This window comes from Herpailurus yagouaroundi, unplaced genomic scaffold (genome assembly GCF_014898765.1).
Source record: "Herpailurus yagouaroundi ecotype Mexico unplaced genomic scaffold, PumYag 163, whole genome shotgun sequence".
NCBI classification, from domain to species: domain Eukaryota; kingdom Metazoa; phylum Chordata; class Mammalia; order Carnivora; family Felidae; genus Herpailurus; species Herpailurus yagouaroundi.
The window spans coordinates 18501443-18515303 of record NW_024412404.1 but is presented as its reverse complement, the minus strand read 5'-3'; the positions used below and the strand labels follow the sequence as shown (position 1 = coordinate 18515303).

The 13861-nt window shown below is 46.4% G+C and overlaps 1 long non-coding RNA gene across 1 annotated transcript; it reads left to right on the top strand.

Annotated features, from left to right (window-relative positions):
• The first annotated feature begins 1347 nt into the window (after positions 1-1347).
• LOC121037514 (uncharacterized) lies at positions 1348-2780 on the top strand. The gene is made up of 2 exons (XR_005793799.1): positions 1348-1544; positions 2575-2780. It is a non-coding gene; the product is annotated as an uncharacterized LOC121037514 (long non-coding RNA).
• The last annotated feature ends 11081 nt before the right edge of the window (positions 2781-13861 follow it).

The following is a 13861-nucleotide window of genomic DNA, read 5'->3' as shown; positions in this document are numbered from 1 at the left end:
ATCTCACAGTCCATGAGTTCAAGCCCCGTGTCGGGCTCTGGGCTGATGGCTCAGAGCCTGGAGCCTGCTTCCGATTCTGTGTCTCCCTCTCTTTCTGACCCTCCCTCGTTCATGCTCTGTCTCTCTCTGTCTCAAAAATAAATAAACATTAAAAAAAAAAAAAAAGAAAATCATCACCACAGTAAGTCTAGCTAACATCTGTCACCATGCATAATTATAAAACTTTTTTTCTACTTGTGATGAAAACTTTTAAAATCTACTCTCTTAGCAATTGTCAGACATACAGTACAATATTGTTAGCTACAGTCACCATGCTGGGCACACACACTACCTTTCCTAGGACAATTATCCCCCGATCTGTTGGCCTCACCATACCTAAATAAAAATGAGGTCTATGTTTTAAAGCAGGCCTCGTTCTGCTCTAAGTCTGCCTTGGCCCCCCATGACCTCAGACAAAGTCCTCCACCTCTGTGTCTCCCTGTGCTCCTCCACAGGGCCGGGCTCAGGATCCTCACAGACCAGTGTTGTGTTTATAATCCATTGTGGCAAGGGCCCGAGTGGGCACTCCAGTCCAGCTCCTGCTCTGCTTTTCAAGCTATGGGTGTGCCAGGAAAAAAGGGCATCGGTTCCTAATACATAAAAAGGCCCCGGTGGGTCAGCAGTGGCCCTCAGCCACCATATAGTGCTACTACCAGGACTGAAAGGGTTAAGAGTTGTGGAGTACCTAGAACAGCACCTAGCATGCCAGAAATAGTGTCATCATGGTCCCAGAAGGCAGGACAGGGTTCCTAGATACCGTGACGGTATCAAGGAAGGGTTCCATTCTTAAATTTTTTTTTTAATGTTTTTATTTATTTTTGAGAGAGAGAGAAACAGAGTGTGAGGGGAGGGGCAGAGAGAGAGGGAGACACAGAATCTGAAGCAGATTCCAGGCTCCAAGCTGTCAGCACAGAGCCCGATGCACATGGGCTCGAACTCACCGACTGTGAGATCATGACCTGAGCCGAAGTCAGGACGCTTAACGGACTGAGCCCCCCAGGTGCCCCTAGCCGATGTCATTTAAATCTCAAAGGAAAATGAACTGAGCTGACGCCCAGTCTACAAATGAACACATATTTGCACACCCACATTCATAGCAGCATTATTCACAAGAGCCAAAATGTGGAAGCAACCCAAGTGCCTGTTGACAGATGAATAAACAAAATGTACACTATGAACACAATGGAATATTATTCAGCCTTAAAAAGGAAGGAAATTCTGACGCACGCTACAACCTAGATGAGCCTTGAGGACATTACACCAAGTGAAATAAGTCCATCACCAAAAGACAGATCCTGTATAATTCTACTTATATTAGGTGCCTAGAAGAGTCAAATACACAGACACAGAAATAGAACGGTGGTTGCCAGGGGTTGAAGGGAGGGGGAAATGTGGAATTGTTGTTTAATGGACACTGAGTTTCAGTTTTTACAGGATGAAAAAGTTCCGGAGATGGATGGTGTTGATGGCCACACAACAACGTGGATGTACTGAATGCCACCGAAGTATACACTTAAAAATAGTTTAAGTGATAGATTTTATGTAATGTGTATTTTACCACAATTTCGTTTTTAAATTTTTTTTTTTCCCAACGTTTATTTATTTTTGGGACAGAGAGAGACAGAGCATGAACGGGGGAGGGGCAGAGAGAGAGAGGGAGACACAGAATCGGAAACAGGCTCCAGGCTCCGAGCCATCAGCCCAGAGCCTGATGCGGGGCTCGAACTCCCGGACTGCGAGATCGCGACCTGGCTGAAGTCGGAGGCTTAACCGACTGCGCCACCCAGGCGCCCCACCACAATTTCGTTTTAAAGGCACAGCCAAGTCATTTGCTAACAAATCCATACACAGGAGAGTAATGACCCTCGTCCTTTAGGAAAACTGCTCAGGGCAGTGGGGAGTGATCTTTAAAATGCTTCTCGACCATAGAGGAAGGGAAAGAAAAATAAGTTACCAACAGAGAGGGAGGGAGGCAAACCATAAGAGACTCTTAAATACAGAGAACAAACTGAAGGTTGATGGGGAGGCGGGGGGTTGGGGGCAGGAAAAATGGGTGATGGGCATTGAGGAGGACACTTTTTGGGATGAGCACTGGGTGTTGTATATACAATGAACCATGGGAATCTACTCCCAAAGCCAAGACCACACTGTATACACTGTATGTTAGCTAACATGACAATAAATTATTAAAATAATTTTAAACCGAAGAAGGGAAAAATAAATAATAAGTAAGTAAGTAAGTAAGTAAGTAAAGTGCTTCTCCACTAGGCAGGTGGTAACATTTGTTTGGACCCCTCAGAGCCCGCGGAGGCCAAGCTCTCTGTCCGTGAGGTGCCTGGAACGTGAGGTTTCCTGCTCACACCAGCGATTTTATGTTTTATTTTCTTTCCTTTTTATTTGTATTCCAATATAGTTAACCTACAGTGTTGTATTAGTATGAGCTATTTTAAGTTAATCGCACGCACATAGATTCATGCTAATGTGACAGGAGAAAATGCTCTCTCTCTAATTTGCACTTGTCTGTTTTCTCCTGAGCTTCAACTTGTTGTTGACTGGTGGTTTTCATCTTTCACAAGTGGCCTGCTGTCAATGCTCCTAGAACAACCAGAAACACAAGTGCTTCCTGGTCCCCCTGGCACCTCAAACGTCATTGCCCTGTTTTTGAGAGGTCGCTAGTCTTGGACGTCAGGTGTCTCAGTCAGAATTCCTAGTGACAAGAAATAGAAACCAAATCCAGCTCACGATGTGGAAAAGTTTTGTTCTGTTTGTTTTTGGAAACGTATCAGGCAGCGCACAGAGCCGTCACAAAGGCTGGGAAGGCAGTGCAGGGATTCACGATGAGGAGGTAAGCAAAACGCAAGGGCAAACAGCAGCAGAGAACCAACGGGGCCGCACCCCTGCGTGGTCTGGTGAGGGCCCGGGGCGCCTTGCTGGGGGGCCTGGTGCCGCCTTGGCCCTACTGCTAAGACTCTCCATTCTCCCCTTGCAGGGCAACCGGTTGACCACACTGGCCACCAGGGACCAAGGGCAGGGGTAGTAAGGGTCTGTCATTCCTGTCCTGGGGAACAGGAGACAAGGAAATGCCTTCACTTGATGGAGGAAGGAGAGATTTAGATGCTGGGCCGTCCAGAAGATGAGAAACACCAAGTACTTTGTGTCCATAAGAGTAGCAATCAACAGCCGCTGTTTATCGGGTTTTGCTGATAGGGTTATGCAGCAAGAACCCCGGTGAACATATCAAATGTTGGCATTAACTCTTCAAATGATCCTGTAACAGGTATGCTTGTTCCTGTTTTGTAAGTGAAAAAACTGAGGCCCAGAGTGGTTCTTTCACTTTTCCAGGGCAGACATAAATGTTGGAACCAGAAAACAAACCCAGTTCCATCTGACTCTAAAGTCACCAGGCTTTCTATGTGGTTGACCAGTCACAACACCTGCCTCCCCTGGAGTGGCCAGAGGCCACCCAGAGAGCACGTAGCAGAGTGTGACCCCGGAGCCTCCGGCTGCTAGATCTGCTCTGTCAGGATCTCTGGATGCTCTTCAAGGTCCGGGAAGGCTCCAAACACAACCACTCCCCACCTGATTGATGTAAGGAAGTTTTGCCGGGGTGTTTTCTTCATGTTCTCTTATTTAGCCAGGAAAAAATGTATAGAATGTGTATTTAAAAAAATATTTTTGCCAGGGGGGTGGCGCCCGGGTGGCTCAGTCAGTTGAGTGCCCAACTTCAGCTCAGGCCATGATCTCCCTGCTTGTGAGTTCGAGCCCCACGTCAGCCTCTGTGCTCAGAGCCTGGAGCCTGCTTTGGATTCTGTGTCTCCCTCTCTCTGTCTGCCCCTTTCCCACTCACACTCTGTCTCTCTCAAAAATAAATAAACGTTGAAAAAAAATTTTTTTAAATAATAAAATAAAATAAATATTTGGGGGGCACCTGGGTGGTTCAGTCTGGTTGAGCATTCAACTCTTTTTTTTTTTTTAAACGCTTATTTATTTTTGAGACAGAGAGAGAGAGAGCATGAACGGGGGAGGGTCAGAGAGAGAGGGAGACACAGAATCCAAAGCAGGCTCCAGGCTCTGAGCTGTCAGCACAGAGCCTGACGCGGGGCTCGAACTCACGGACCGCGAGATCATGACCTGAGCCGAAGTCGGACGCTTAACCGACGGAGCCACCCAGGCACCCCGAACATTCAACTCTTGATTTCAGTTAGGGTCATGATCTCATGGTTGGTGAGTTCCAGGCCCACGTTGGGCTCTGTACTGACAGTGCAGAGCCTGCTTGGGATTCTCTCTCTCCCTCTTTCTTTGTCTCTCCAACTTTCTTTTTCTCTCCCAAAAATAAATAAATAAACTTAAAAAAAAAAGATATTATAAACTTCTGTTTCCAGGTATGATGGAATAGTTGGAATCACATGTATCCTTTCCTGCTCCTGGTGTAAGCAACTGTAGAAGTTGGACCAAGTATACGAAACAACTCTCTGCCCACATGAGACACCGAGTGTGGGGCTGTGCTTGTTAAGAGAAAGTTTGCCTCAGCGGTCACCTTGAGGACATTTTCTTTTTTTCTTTTTAATTTTTTTAATGTTTATTTATTTTTGAGAAAGACAGAGACAAAGCATGAGCAGGGGAGGGGCAGAGAGAGAGGGAGACACAGAATCCAAAGCAGGCTCCAGGCTCTGAGCTGTCAGCACAGAGCCCGACGTGGGGCTCGAACTCACGGACCAAGAGATCCTGACCTGAGCTAAAGTTGGATGCTTAACGGACTGAGCCACCCAGGTGCCCTGAGGACATTTTCTAAACTGTGGAAAATAGTGTCCAAGGAGACAATGGCCGTCTCGCTTGGTGGGAAAAGCAGATCAGCGTGCAAGGCTGCCAAGGCAAGGGTATGGTGAGGAGATACAGAAAAGGAGACTCTCCCCCCCAAATTTACATTACAATCTCCCTTGGGGGCATAGGAAGCTTTCCGAGGTGATGGGGATATTCTATATTTTGGTTGTGATGAAGGTCATACAGGTGTTTACATGTGTCAAGATTGTACTCTTAAATGAGCGAATGTTCTTGTAAGTAAATCAATATCTTGTATTTTAAATCAGTAGAGTTGATTATTTCAGAATCCCCCTTGAAGCTTGGCTGACCCCTAAACCAACCCACCCAGAGCGTCAGACTCGGGAACAGAGCAGAGAATCAGCCTCTGCAGCTGGACAGCTGAGTGGAGATTTCTAGCTGTCCAGCACCCGGACAGCTGGAGTCTGGCCCCAGCCACAGTAGACAGACCTTGGCAAAGACCTAAGCGGTCTTTCGGCTGAGACCCTACAAGGACCATGAACGTGTAGAAAGGGCCAGGCGTTAGGAATGGGAATGGAGCCTGGAGCCAGCAACACAACTCAATTTTGGAAGCTGGAAAACTAATGAGTGGCAACGAATTCAGCAGGTCCGCAAGGGCTGAATCCTAAATCGGCAGGGGGAAAAGCGAAAGGCAACTAGGTTTACTATGTGGAATCTCCAAAAGGCTCAGGAATCAGTGGCACCAGAATTAGCAGTGAAGTTCGGGCTAAGAACAAGAGAATTGTTTGAGAATTTAAGAAGAGACTAGACGCCCCAAATACCCACTCCTATTCTACCATCTAAACTACTATGTAACACTAAAAGTTTATTTTCAGGAGAAAGTAAACCAGAGGGTCTCAGATTAGGAGATATTGGGCCAAACCAGGCGTGGGGTTCTGTACCTAAAGTGTGGGATTAAGGCACGCTGACACTTTGGCTCAGGTCATGATCTCACAGCTCGTGAGTTTGAGCCCTGCATCAGGCTCACTGCTGACAGTGCAGAGGCCGCTTTGGATCTTCTATCTCCCTCTCTCTCTGCCCTCACCTGCTCATGCTCTCTCTCTCAAAAATAAACACTAAAAAAAAAAAAAAAATACTTGAAAGAATTTTCCCCAAATTGAAGGACATACAGGGGTGCCTGGGTGCCTCAGTAGGTTAAACACCCAACTTTGGTCCAGCTCATGATCTCACAGTGCATGAGTGTGAGCTGTGCATCCGGCTATCTGCTGACAGCTCAGAGCCTCCTTCAGACCCTCGGTCCCCTCTCTCAGCTCCTCCCCCACTCTCTGTCTCTGTCAAAAATAAACATTTAAGGGGCGCCTGGGTGGCGCAGTCGGTTAAGCGTCTGACTTCAGCCAGGTCACGATCTCGCGGCCCGTGGGTTCGGGCCCCGCATCGGGCTCTGGGCTGATGGCTCAGAGCCTGGAGCCTGTTTCCGATTCTGTGTCTCCCTCTCTCTCTGCCCCTCCCCCGTTCATGCTCTGTCTCTCTCCGTCCCAAAAATAAATAAACGTTGGAAAAAAAAAATAAATAAATAAATAAACATTTAAGAAAAAGGGGGGGGGCCACAAAGGAGCACCCGGCCAGCTCAGTCAGTAGAACATGTGACTCTCGATCTTGGGGTTGTTGGATTCAAGTCCCACGTTGGGTGTTACTTAAAATAAGTTTTGTTTTGTTTGGTTGTGTTTTTAGAGCACAAGCTGGAGAGAGAGAGAGAGAGAGAGAGAGAGAGAATCTTAAGCAGGTTTCATACTCAGTGTGGAACTGGATATGGGGCTAAATCCCACAACCCTGGGATCATGACCTGAGCTGAAGAGTTGAAGTTGGAGGCTCAACCGACTTAGCCACTGAAGTGCCCCCAAAATAAAATCTTTAAAAAATAAAAATAAATAATAAATAAGTGAAAAATAAAAGGACCTACCAAATACCTGACACAATGGATGAAAACAGAACCACGTCAAGAAAAATCATCATAATCCAGAACACAGAAGACAAAAAGAAGGTTCTACAAATTTCCAAAGGGATAGAGGAACCGGTCAGATTTAAGAATGGCTTGAGGAACCTGAGTGACTCAGTCTGTTAAGTGTCTGACTTCAGCTCGGGTCATGATCTCATGGTTCTTGAGTTCGAGCCCCACATCAGGTTCTGTACTGACTGCTCAGAACCTGGAGCCTGCTTCGGATTCTTTGTCTCCTTCTCTCCCTGCCCCTCCTCTCACACTCTGTTTCTCTCCCTCGCTCAAAAATAAATAAACATTGGGGCGCCTGGGTGGCGCAGTCGGTTAAGCGTCCGACTTCAGCCAGGTCACGATCTCGCGGTCCGTGAGTTTGAGCCCCTCGTCAGGCTCTGGGCTGATGGCTCAGAGCCTGGAGCCTGTTTCCGATTCTGTGTCTCCCTCTCTCTCTGCCCCTCCCCCGTTCATGCTCTATCTCTCTCTCTCCCCAAAAAAATAAATAAACGTTGAAAAGAAATTTAAATAAATAAATAAATAAACATTAAATTTTGTTTTAAAAAAAGAAAGAAGAATGACTTGAATGTCTCAAAAGAAGCACCACAAGTCAGAAGACATGTAAGGAATGTTCTCAAAATTCTGAACGTAAGTTATCCCCAACTTAAAATTTCATACCCAACCAAGTTATCAATCAAATTTGAAAGTAGAAAAAGGCATTTTCAGTCATTTAAGATCAAAAAAGCTTCTGGGGCTCCTGCGTGGCTCAGTCCATTAAGCATCTGACTCTTGGTTTCGGCTCAGGTCGTGATCTCATGATTCGTGAGTTCAAGCCCCGCACTGACCTTGTAGAGCCTGCTTGAGACTCTCTCTCTCTGCCTCTCCCCAGTTCATACTCTCTCCCTCTCTCTGTCTCAAAATAAATAAATAAACTTGAAAAAAAAAATTTTAAAGATCAAAAAAGTTTTTTTTTCTTTCCTGACAGGGCAAAGCCTGCTTGGGATCCTCTCCCTCTCTCTCTCTCCCCCTCCCTGCTTGTGCTCTCTCTCCTCCTTTTCCCTCTCTCAAAATAAATACATTAAAAAAAAAAATTGTTCTCATGTACTTAGTTAGAAATGCTGCTGGAGGATATGTTTCACCAGAATAAGGCAATAAACCAAGAAAAAGACAACTGAGGGGAGCCCAGCTGGCTTAGTCAGCAAAGCATGCAACTCTTGATCTTGAGATTGTGAGTTCAAGCCCCACATTGGGCCTAGAGATTGCTTTAAAAAAAAAAAAAAAAAAAAAGACAGACAGACCAAGGAAACTGGGAATCTGACCCAGGAGAGAAGTGTAGAGAGAATCCCAGAGGATACTTCTGCAGGCAGCCTGACTACAGGAGGAAAGCAGTGTAACAGGCCTAGAGGGCAAACAGCCCAACTCAGGTTAGGTCAGAAAACTCCAGGAGAGATTTCATTAAGGAAATTAAACTGGGTGGGGGGTGGTGCGCCTGGGTGGCTCAGTCAGTTAAGCGTCCGACTCTTCATTTTGGCTCAAGTCATGATCTCACGGTTTGTGAGTTTGAGCCCACATGGGGCTCTGCATTGACAGTGAGGAGCCTGCTTGGGATTCTCTCCCTCCCCCTCTCTCTGCCCCTCCCCTGCTTGCTCTAGGTATCTTTCTCAAAATAAAAGCAAACTTTATTTTTTTTTTTTAATTTTTTTTTCAACGTTTATTTATTTTTGGGACAGAGAGAGACAGAGCATGAACGGGGGAGGGGCAGAGAGAGAGGGAGACACAGAATCGGAAACAGGCTCCAGGCTCTGAGCCATCAGCCCAGAGCCCGACGCGGGGCTCGAACTCACGGACCGCGAGATCGTGACCTGGCTGAAGTCGGACGCTTAACCGACTGCGCCACCCAGGCGCCCCAAAATAAAAGCAAACTTTAAAGAAAAAAAAACGGAAATGAAACTGGTAGACTATCATCTGAATTTAGTGAGGGGAGATTTCAACAACTGATAGAGTTTGGCATTGAGTACAAAGAAAATGAAGCAAATGAGGGGGCAGGGTGGATAATTATTCCCTCCAGGAAAAAATGAAAAAACTTGTGCATGAAATGGGAAGTAATCACAGTCTATCCATAGCTCATGGTATAAACGCATGGGAATAGCGTTTATCTAGTACCAGTACCGTCAACACCTACTGCTGCTCTAACCAGATTATCATATGGCGACACTGGAAGGATGGGGGCCAAAAGAGTGAGTGGGTTGTTGGGAGTAAGAACGAGCCATAGAAATTGAAGGTGGCTTCGCCGATGAGGGAGAAGTCTCTTTTTCCTAAGTCTTGCGCCACCCTTTGACTCTTTGAGCTGTGTGAATGAATAACGTTACTAGAAATTAAAACCTTGCCCTGATTTCTATCTTGGAATATACAAGCTCAGGCAGGCCGGCCCAGGAAGCAATGCTAAGATATAAATGAAGAATCTAGAATCCTAAAAGAAAACTCTAGAGGCGCCTGGGTGGCGCAGTCGGTTAAGCGTCCGACTTCAGCCAGGTCACGATCTCGCGGTCCGTGAGTTCGAGCCCCGCGTCGGGCTCTGGGCTGATGGCTCAGAGCCTAGAGCCTGTTTCTGATTCTGTGTCTCCCTCTCTCTCTGCCCCTCCCCCGTTCATGCTCTGTCTTTCTCTGTCCCAAAAATAAATAAACGTTGAAAAAAAAGAAAACTCTAGTGTTAGACAGGGACGGAAAGAGTACCTGCACGTAAAAGGAACAGTGGTGCTTCCAGATATGGACTCAGGGTAAAAGTGAGGCGTCCTTAGACACACCCAGGAAGCTGGTACACAGAACATAATCTTTGAACTTGACCTTCAGGATGCAGCCCTGTTCTCTAGAGAATGTGGCACGGGATGCAAGGCGAAGCAGCCATGGCTCCCCACCCTTTCCTCCGCTCCTCTCCATCCTTCGCTCCACCCTCCAGCCCTGCTCCTGCCCCTCACGACTGCCTGGAGGTGTTGACCTGTGCTCAGGCTTGCAGAGATCAGACCGGCTGTGGGGATCAGGATGTGCTTCAGAGCCAGCAGACAAACCTGGCTTTACTTTTGCCCCCCACCCCAACCCCCGCATGTTCTAACTCCCGTCATGGTCATGTCTACAATATCTGGGCACACCGCTCAGCCGACCCACCTGCATAGCTTCACCAGACATTCCACACTCAGACAGTGGTGCCGGGAGTAAAGCTGCAGAGAAAGGGAAGGTATTAGGGAGAATTAAGGTGAGGAAGTGACTCAGCCCAGCAAAAGCCTGCAGGCACCCACAGGAGTTCTCGGGAGCAGGGAAGGCTGCCTATTTGGGCTTTCGAGTCAGCTTGGGAGTGTCCCTGAAATGTGGCTCTGCTCTGCCCCACTGAGCCCTGGGGTGGGAGGGTAGGGTGGGGGGCTCTTGCCCGTGCCCTCCCCTGGCCCCCAGAGCATCCCTGGTGGGCTGGGGGGCCATGGATTTGGCAAGCCTGCTGGTTTCTTTCTCCATGATCTGTTTGCCTTGTGCAGAGTGGAGCCAGGTTGGGGAGATAACTCTAGGAGAGGCTGCTTCTCCCCACCACCTCCAGGAGCTGCTCCCCAAGAGGACTGAGGGTGGGCCTTTGGGCCTGGCAGGTGGAAACCAGCCTCTTGGGGCTCAGGGGAGAACCACTGTTGTATAGAGAATGTGCAGTCCTACAGTCAAACGATCCCAATTCAAGCTCTTGAGCTTAGAAAAGATATTAGCCTCTCGGATACCTACTTCTTCATCAAACAAACCCTGGGAAACAAAACTACCTCATCCATTTGTGGTCAAATCCACTCATCCACTCGCTCCACAAACATTCTGATATGCCAGGGTCTGGACTCATTTAGCAAGAACTCTATAAAGGAAACCACCCTACACCCATCAGGATAGCCACTATTAAAAAAAGAACAACAGAAAATAAAAAGTGTTGGCAAAGATGTGATCCAGCATTTTCTGAGTATATACCCAAAAGAATTGAAAGCAGGGTCTCATGTGGTGCCGGTGTGGCTGACTCTTGGTTTTGGTTCGTGTCATGATCTCATGGTTCATGGGCTCTGTGCTGACAGCATGGAGCTTGCTTGGGATTCTCTCACTCCCTCTCTCTCTCTCTGCCCCTTCCCCACTCATGCTCTCCCTCTCGCTATCTCAAGGTGAGTAAATAAACTTTAAAAAAAAAAAAAAGAAGAAAGGAGGGTCTTGAAGAGATATTTGTACACCCTTTTTCATAGCAGCATTATTCATAATAGCCAAAAGGTGGAAACAACCCAAGTGTCTATTGATGGTTGAATGGATAAACGAAATGTGAAATGTACGTATACTGGGATATTCAGCCTTAACGAGGATGGAAATTCAGACACATGATACAACATGGATGAAACTTAGGCACATTATGCTAAGTAAAATAAGCAAATTACAAAGAGACAAATATTGCATGATTCCAGTTATATGAAGTACTTAGAATAGTGAATTCATAGTAACAGAAAGAATGGTGATGGCCAGCGGCTGAGGGGATGGGGAATGGGGAGTCGTCCTTTAAAAAGACACAATTCCTTCTACCAACATACCCAGATACAGCTGGGCAGAGAGATGGGAATACAGGTGCACATAGGTACCAGTGACGGCTTTCTTGGAAAGTGCTGTAAAGAAGAATGCACACAGTATGAGCAAACACAGATGAGGAAGCATTTCATTTTGCTTGGGGGTGGAGATGGGGGGTGGGTTCTGGGAGGAAAGGACATTTGAGCAGCACCCTTTACAGGAAGTAGGGTTTGATCAGAACAGAAGATCATGGTTATCTATCACACCAGTTTTAGGACTCTGGGAAAATTCCATGACTCCTTTGAGCCTCAGTTTCCTCATTCATTGTAAGGGTGCCATGAGGATTAAATGAGAGACTGTATATCAATAGTCTCACACAGGAATAGGCACAAAATACACAGTCATTTAATGGTAGCTTACAGTATCATTACTATTATCATCGCCATTATTGTCGTTATATTTTAATCCATGTTGGGAATGGTTGAAGACAAAGCCAAAACTTAGGTCAGGGTCAGATTAGGTCTTGAACAGCCTAGAAATTAGTCATATTTTCCCAGGAGTTAGGAGCCCTGGAAGGCTTTTGAGGAAGAGACGCTGTGGGATGTTAGAACTGAATTTGCTTGCAGCCAAGTTTATATATTTACCTTATATTTATCTGGGCTGGATGTGTGGGCTTCTAGGCCATCCCATCTGGGTTTCAGTGCCATGTTTATGGATCAGAGGGGTTTTAAGTACCAGTTCCAGGAGGAGCCCAGGAGAAAAGCCCTAGGCTTTAAAAAACAGAGGTAGAAGACCCAGAGAGGAGGGTGGTGAAATTGTAACTGGGGAAAAGAACTTACTTACTTTATTTATTTATTTTCACAGTGAAGCGAGGCTTTAATCAACGTTCTTGCAAGAGCGGGTGTCTGATGGACCGGCACACTGGGGCAGTCACAGCAGACAATTTATCTCCTAGCGCACAAGTCCCTCCCCTGGTTCCTCATTGGCTGAGTACTGCAGACACGACAGCCTTCCCTGGATGTTGCCTATGTCCGTGTAAGGCCAAAGTAGTCTGATTGGAATAAATGTACATTTCCTGAGGTGATGCAAAGACTTTCGGTCCCTCCTTTGTGCATTGGCACATGCCATTGCAAAGCCCACAAAAATAAGCCCTCAAAAAGGAGAGGGGAAGAAGAACCAGGAAGTGAACCCCATTATGCAGGGGTGGGGGTGGGTCATATATATTTCCAATAGGTTGTAAACCTACTGTTAACTAGACAGCACAGCTTTTATTTGGTAAGAAAACTTGCGTTAAGGGGTGCCTGGGTGGCTCAGTCGGTTAAGCATCTGACTCACTCAGGTCATGATCTTGCGGTTCACGGGTTCGAGTCCCACATCAGGCTCTGTGCTGACAGCTCAGAGCCTGGAGCCTAATTCAGAATCTGTGTCTCCCTCTCTCTCTGTCCATCCCTTGCTCACACTCTGTCTCTCAAAAATAAACGAAAACATTTAAAAAAATTAAAAAAAAAAAGAAAACTTACTTTAAAACTGGCCATGTGGGCACCACAGTTTCCTCAGTGAACAGATAGTATAGCTTGCAACATTTAAGAATGTGGCCTTGTTAAGTATGTATTTTTCTCTCCAACATTTTGTGTTGTGAAATATGTGTATGTGTGTATGTTTGTGTGGTAAGAACATTAGGCAGACCTGTTTGGAAGTGCTCTTCTGAGCAAGTACATCTTTGGAGGAGATTGTTCATTGTCCTACAAATGCATTCTCTCTCTTTTCTTATAGTTGGGCGTATGGGCACAAAAATAAAGACTACGTTTCCTAGAATTACTTGCAGTTAGCCACTGGGATATGAGAGAAAGTATCTTGTGTACCTTTCAGAAAGTGTATTCAAAGAAAAAGGGGTGAAACGTTATTTTCCTTTCATCCTTGTTGGCTGGAATATAGATATGATGGCTGGAGTCACGCAGCCTCATGGGAGTTTAAGCAGCTCAAGTCACGTGCAGAGGAGAGTGGAACAAGATAGAAGAAACCATGGAGTTTTATATCAACCTAGGTAGCTGATCTGTGGTCTTCATTTATGTGGGAGAGGAATATACTTATAGCTTAATCTGCTATTATTTGTGGGGTTTTGTAACTTACAGCAAAACAATCTTTTTTGTTTGTTTACACGGAGAAAGAGAGAGTGAGCAGGGGAAGGGGACAGAGATAGGGAGGGAGAGAATCCCAACTAGCCTCCACGCTGTCAGCACAGAGCCTCACACAGGGCTCAAACTCCTGAACCATGAGATCATGACCTGAGCCGAAATCAAGAGTCAGACACTTAACCACTGAGCCACCCAGGTACTCCAGGGGGAGAGGGGTAGAGGGAGGGAAAGAAAGAATCTTAAGCAGGGTCCATGCTGTCAATGCAGAGCCCAGTGTAGGGCTCAATACCAGTACCCTGGAATCATGACCTGAGCAGAAATCAAGAGTCAGACACTCAACCGACTGAGCCACTCAGGAAAA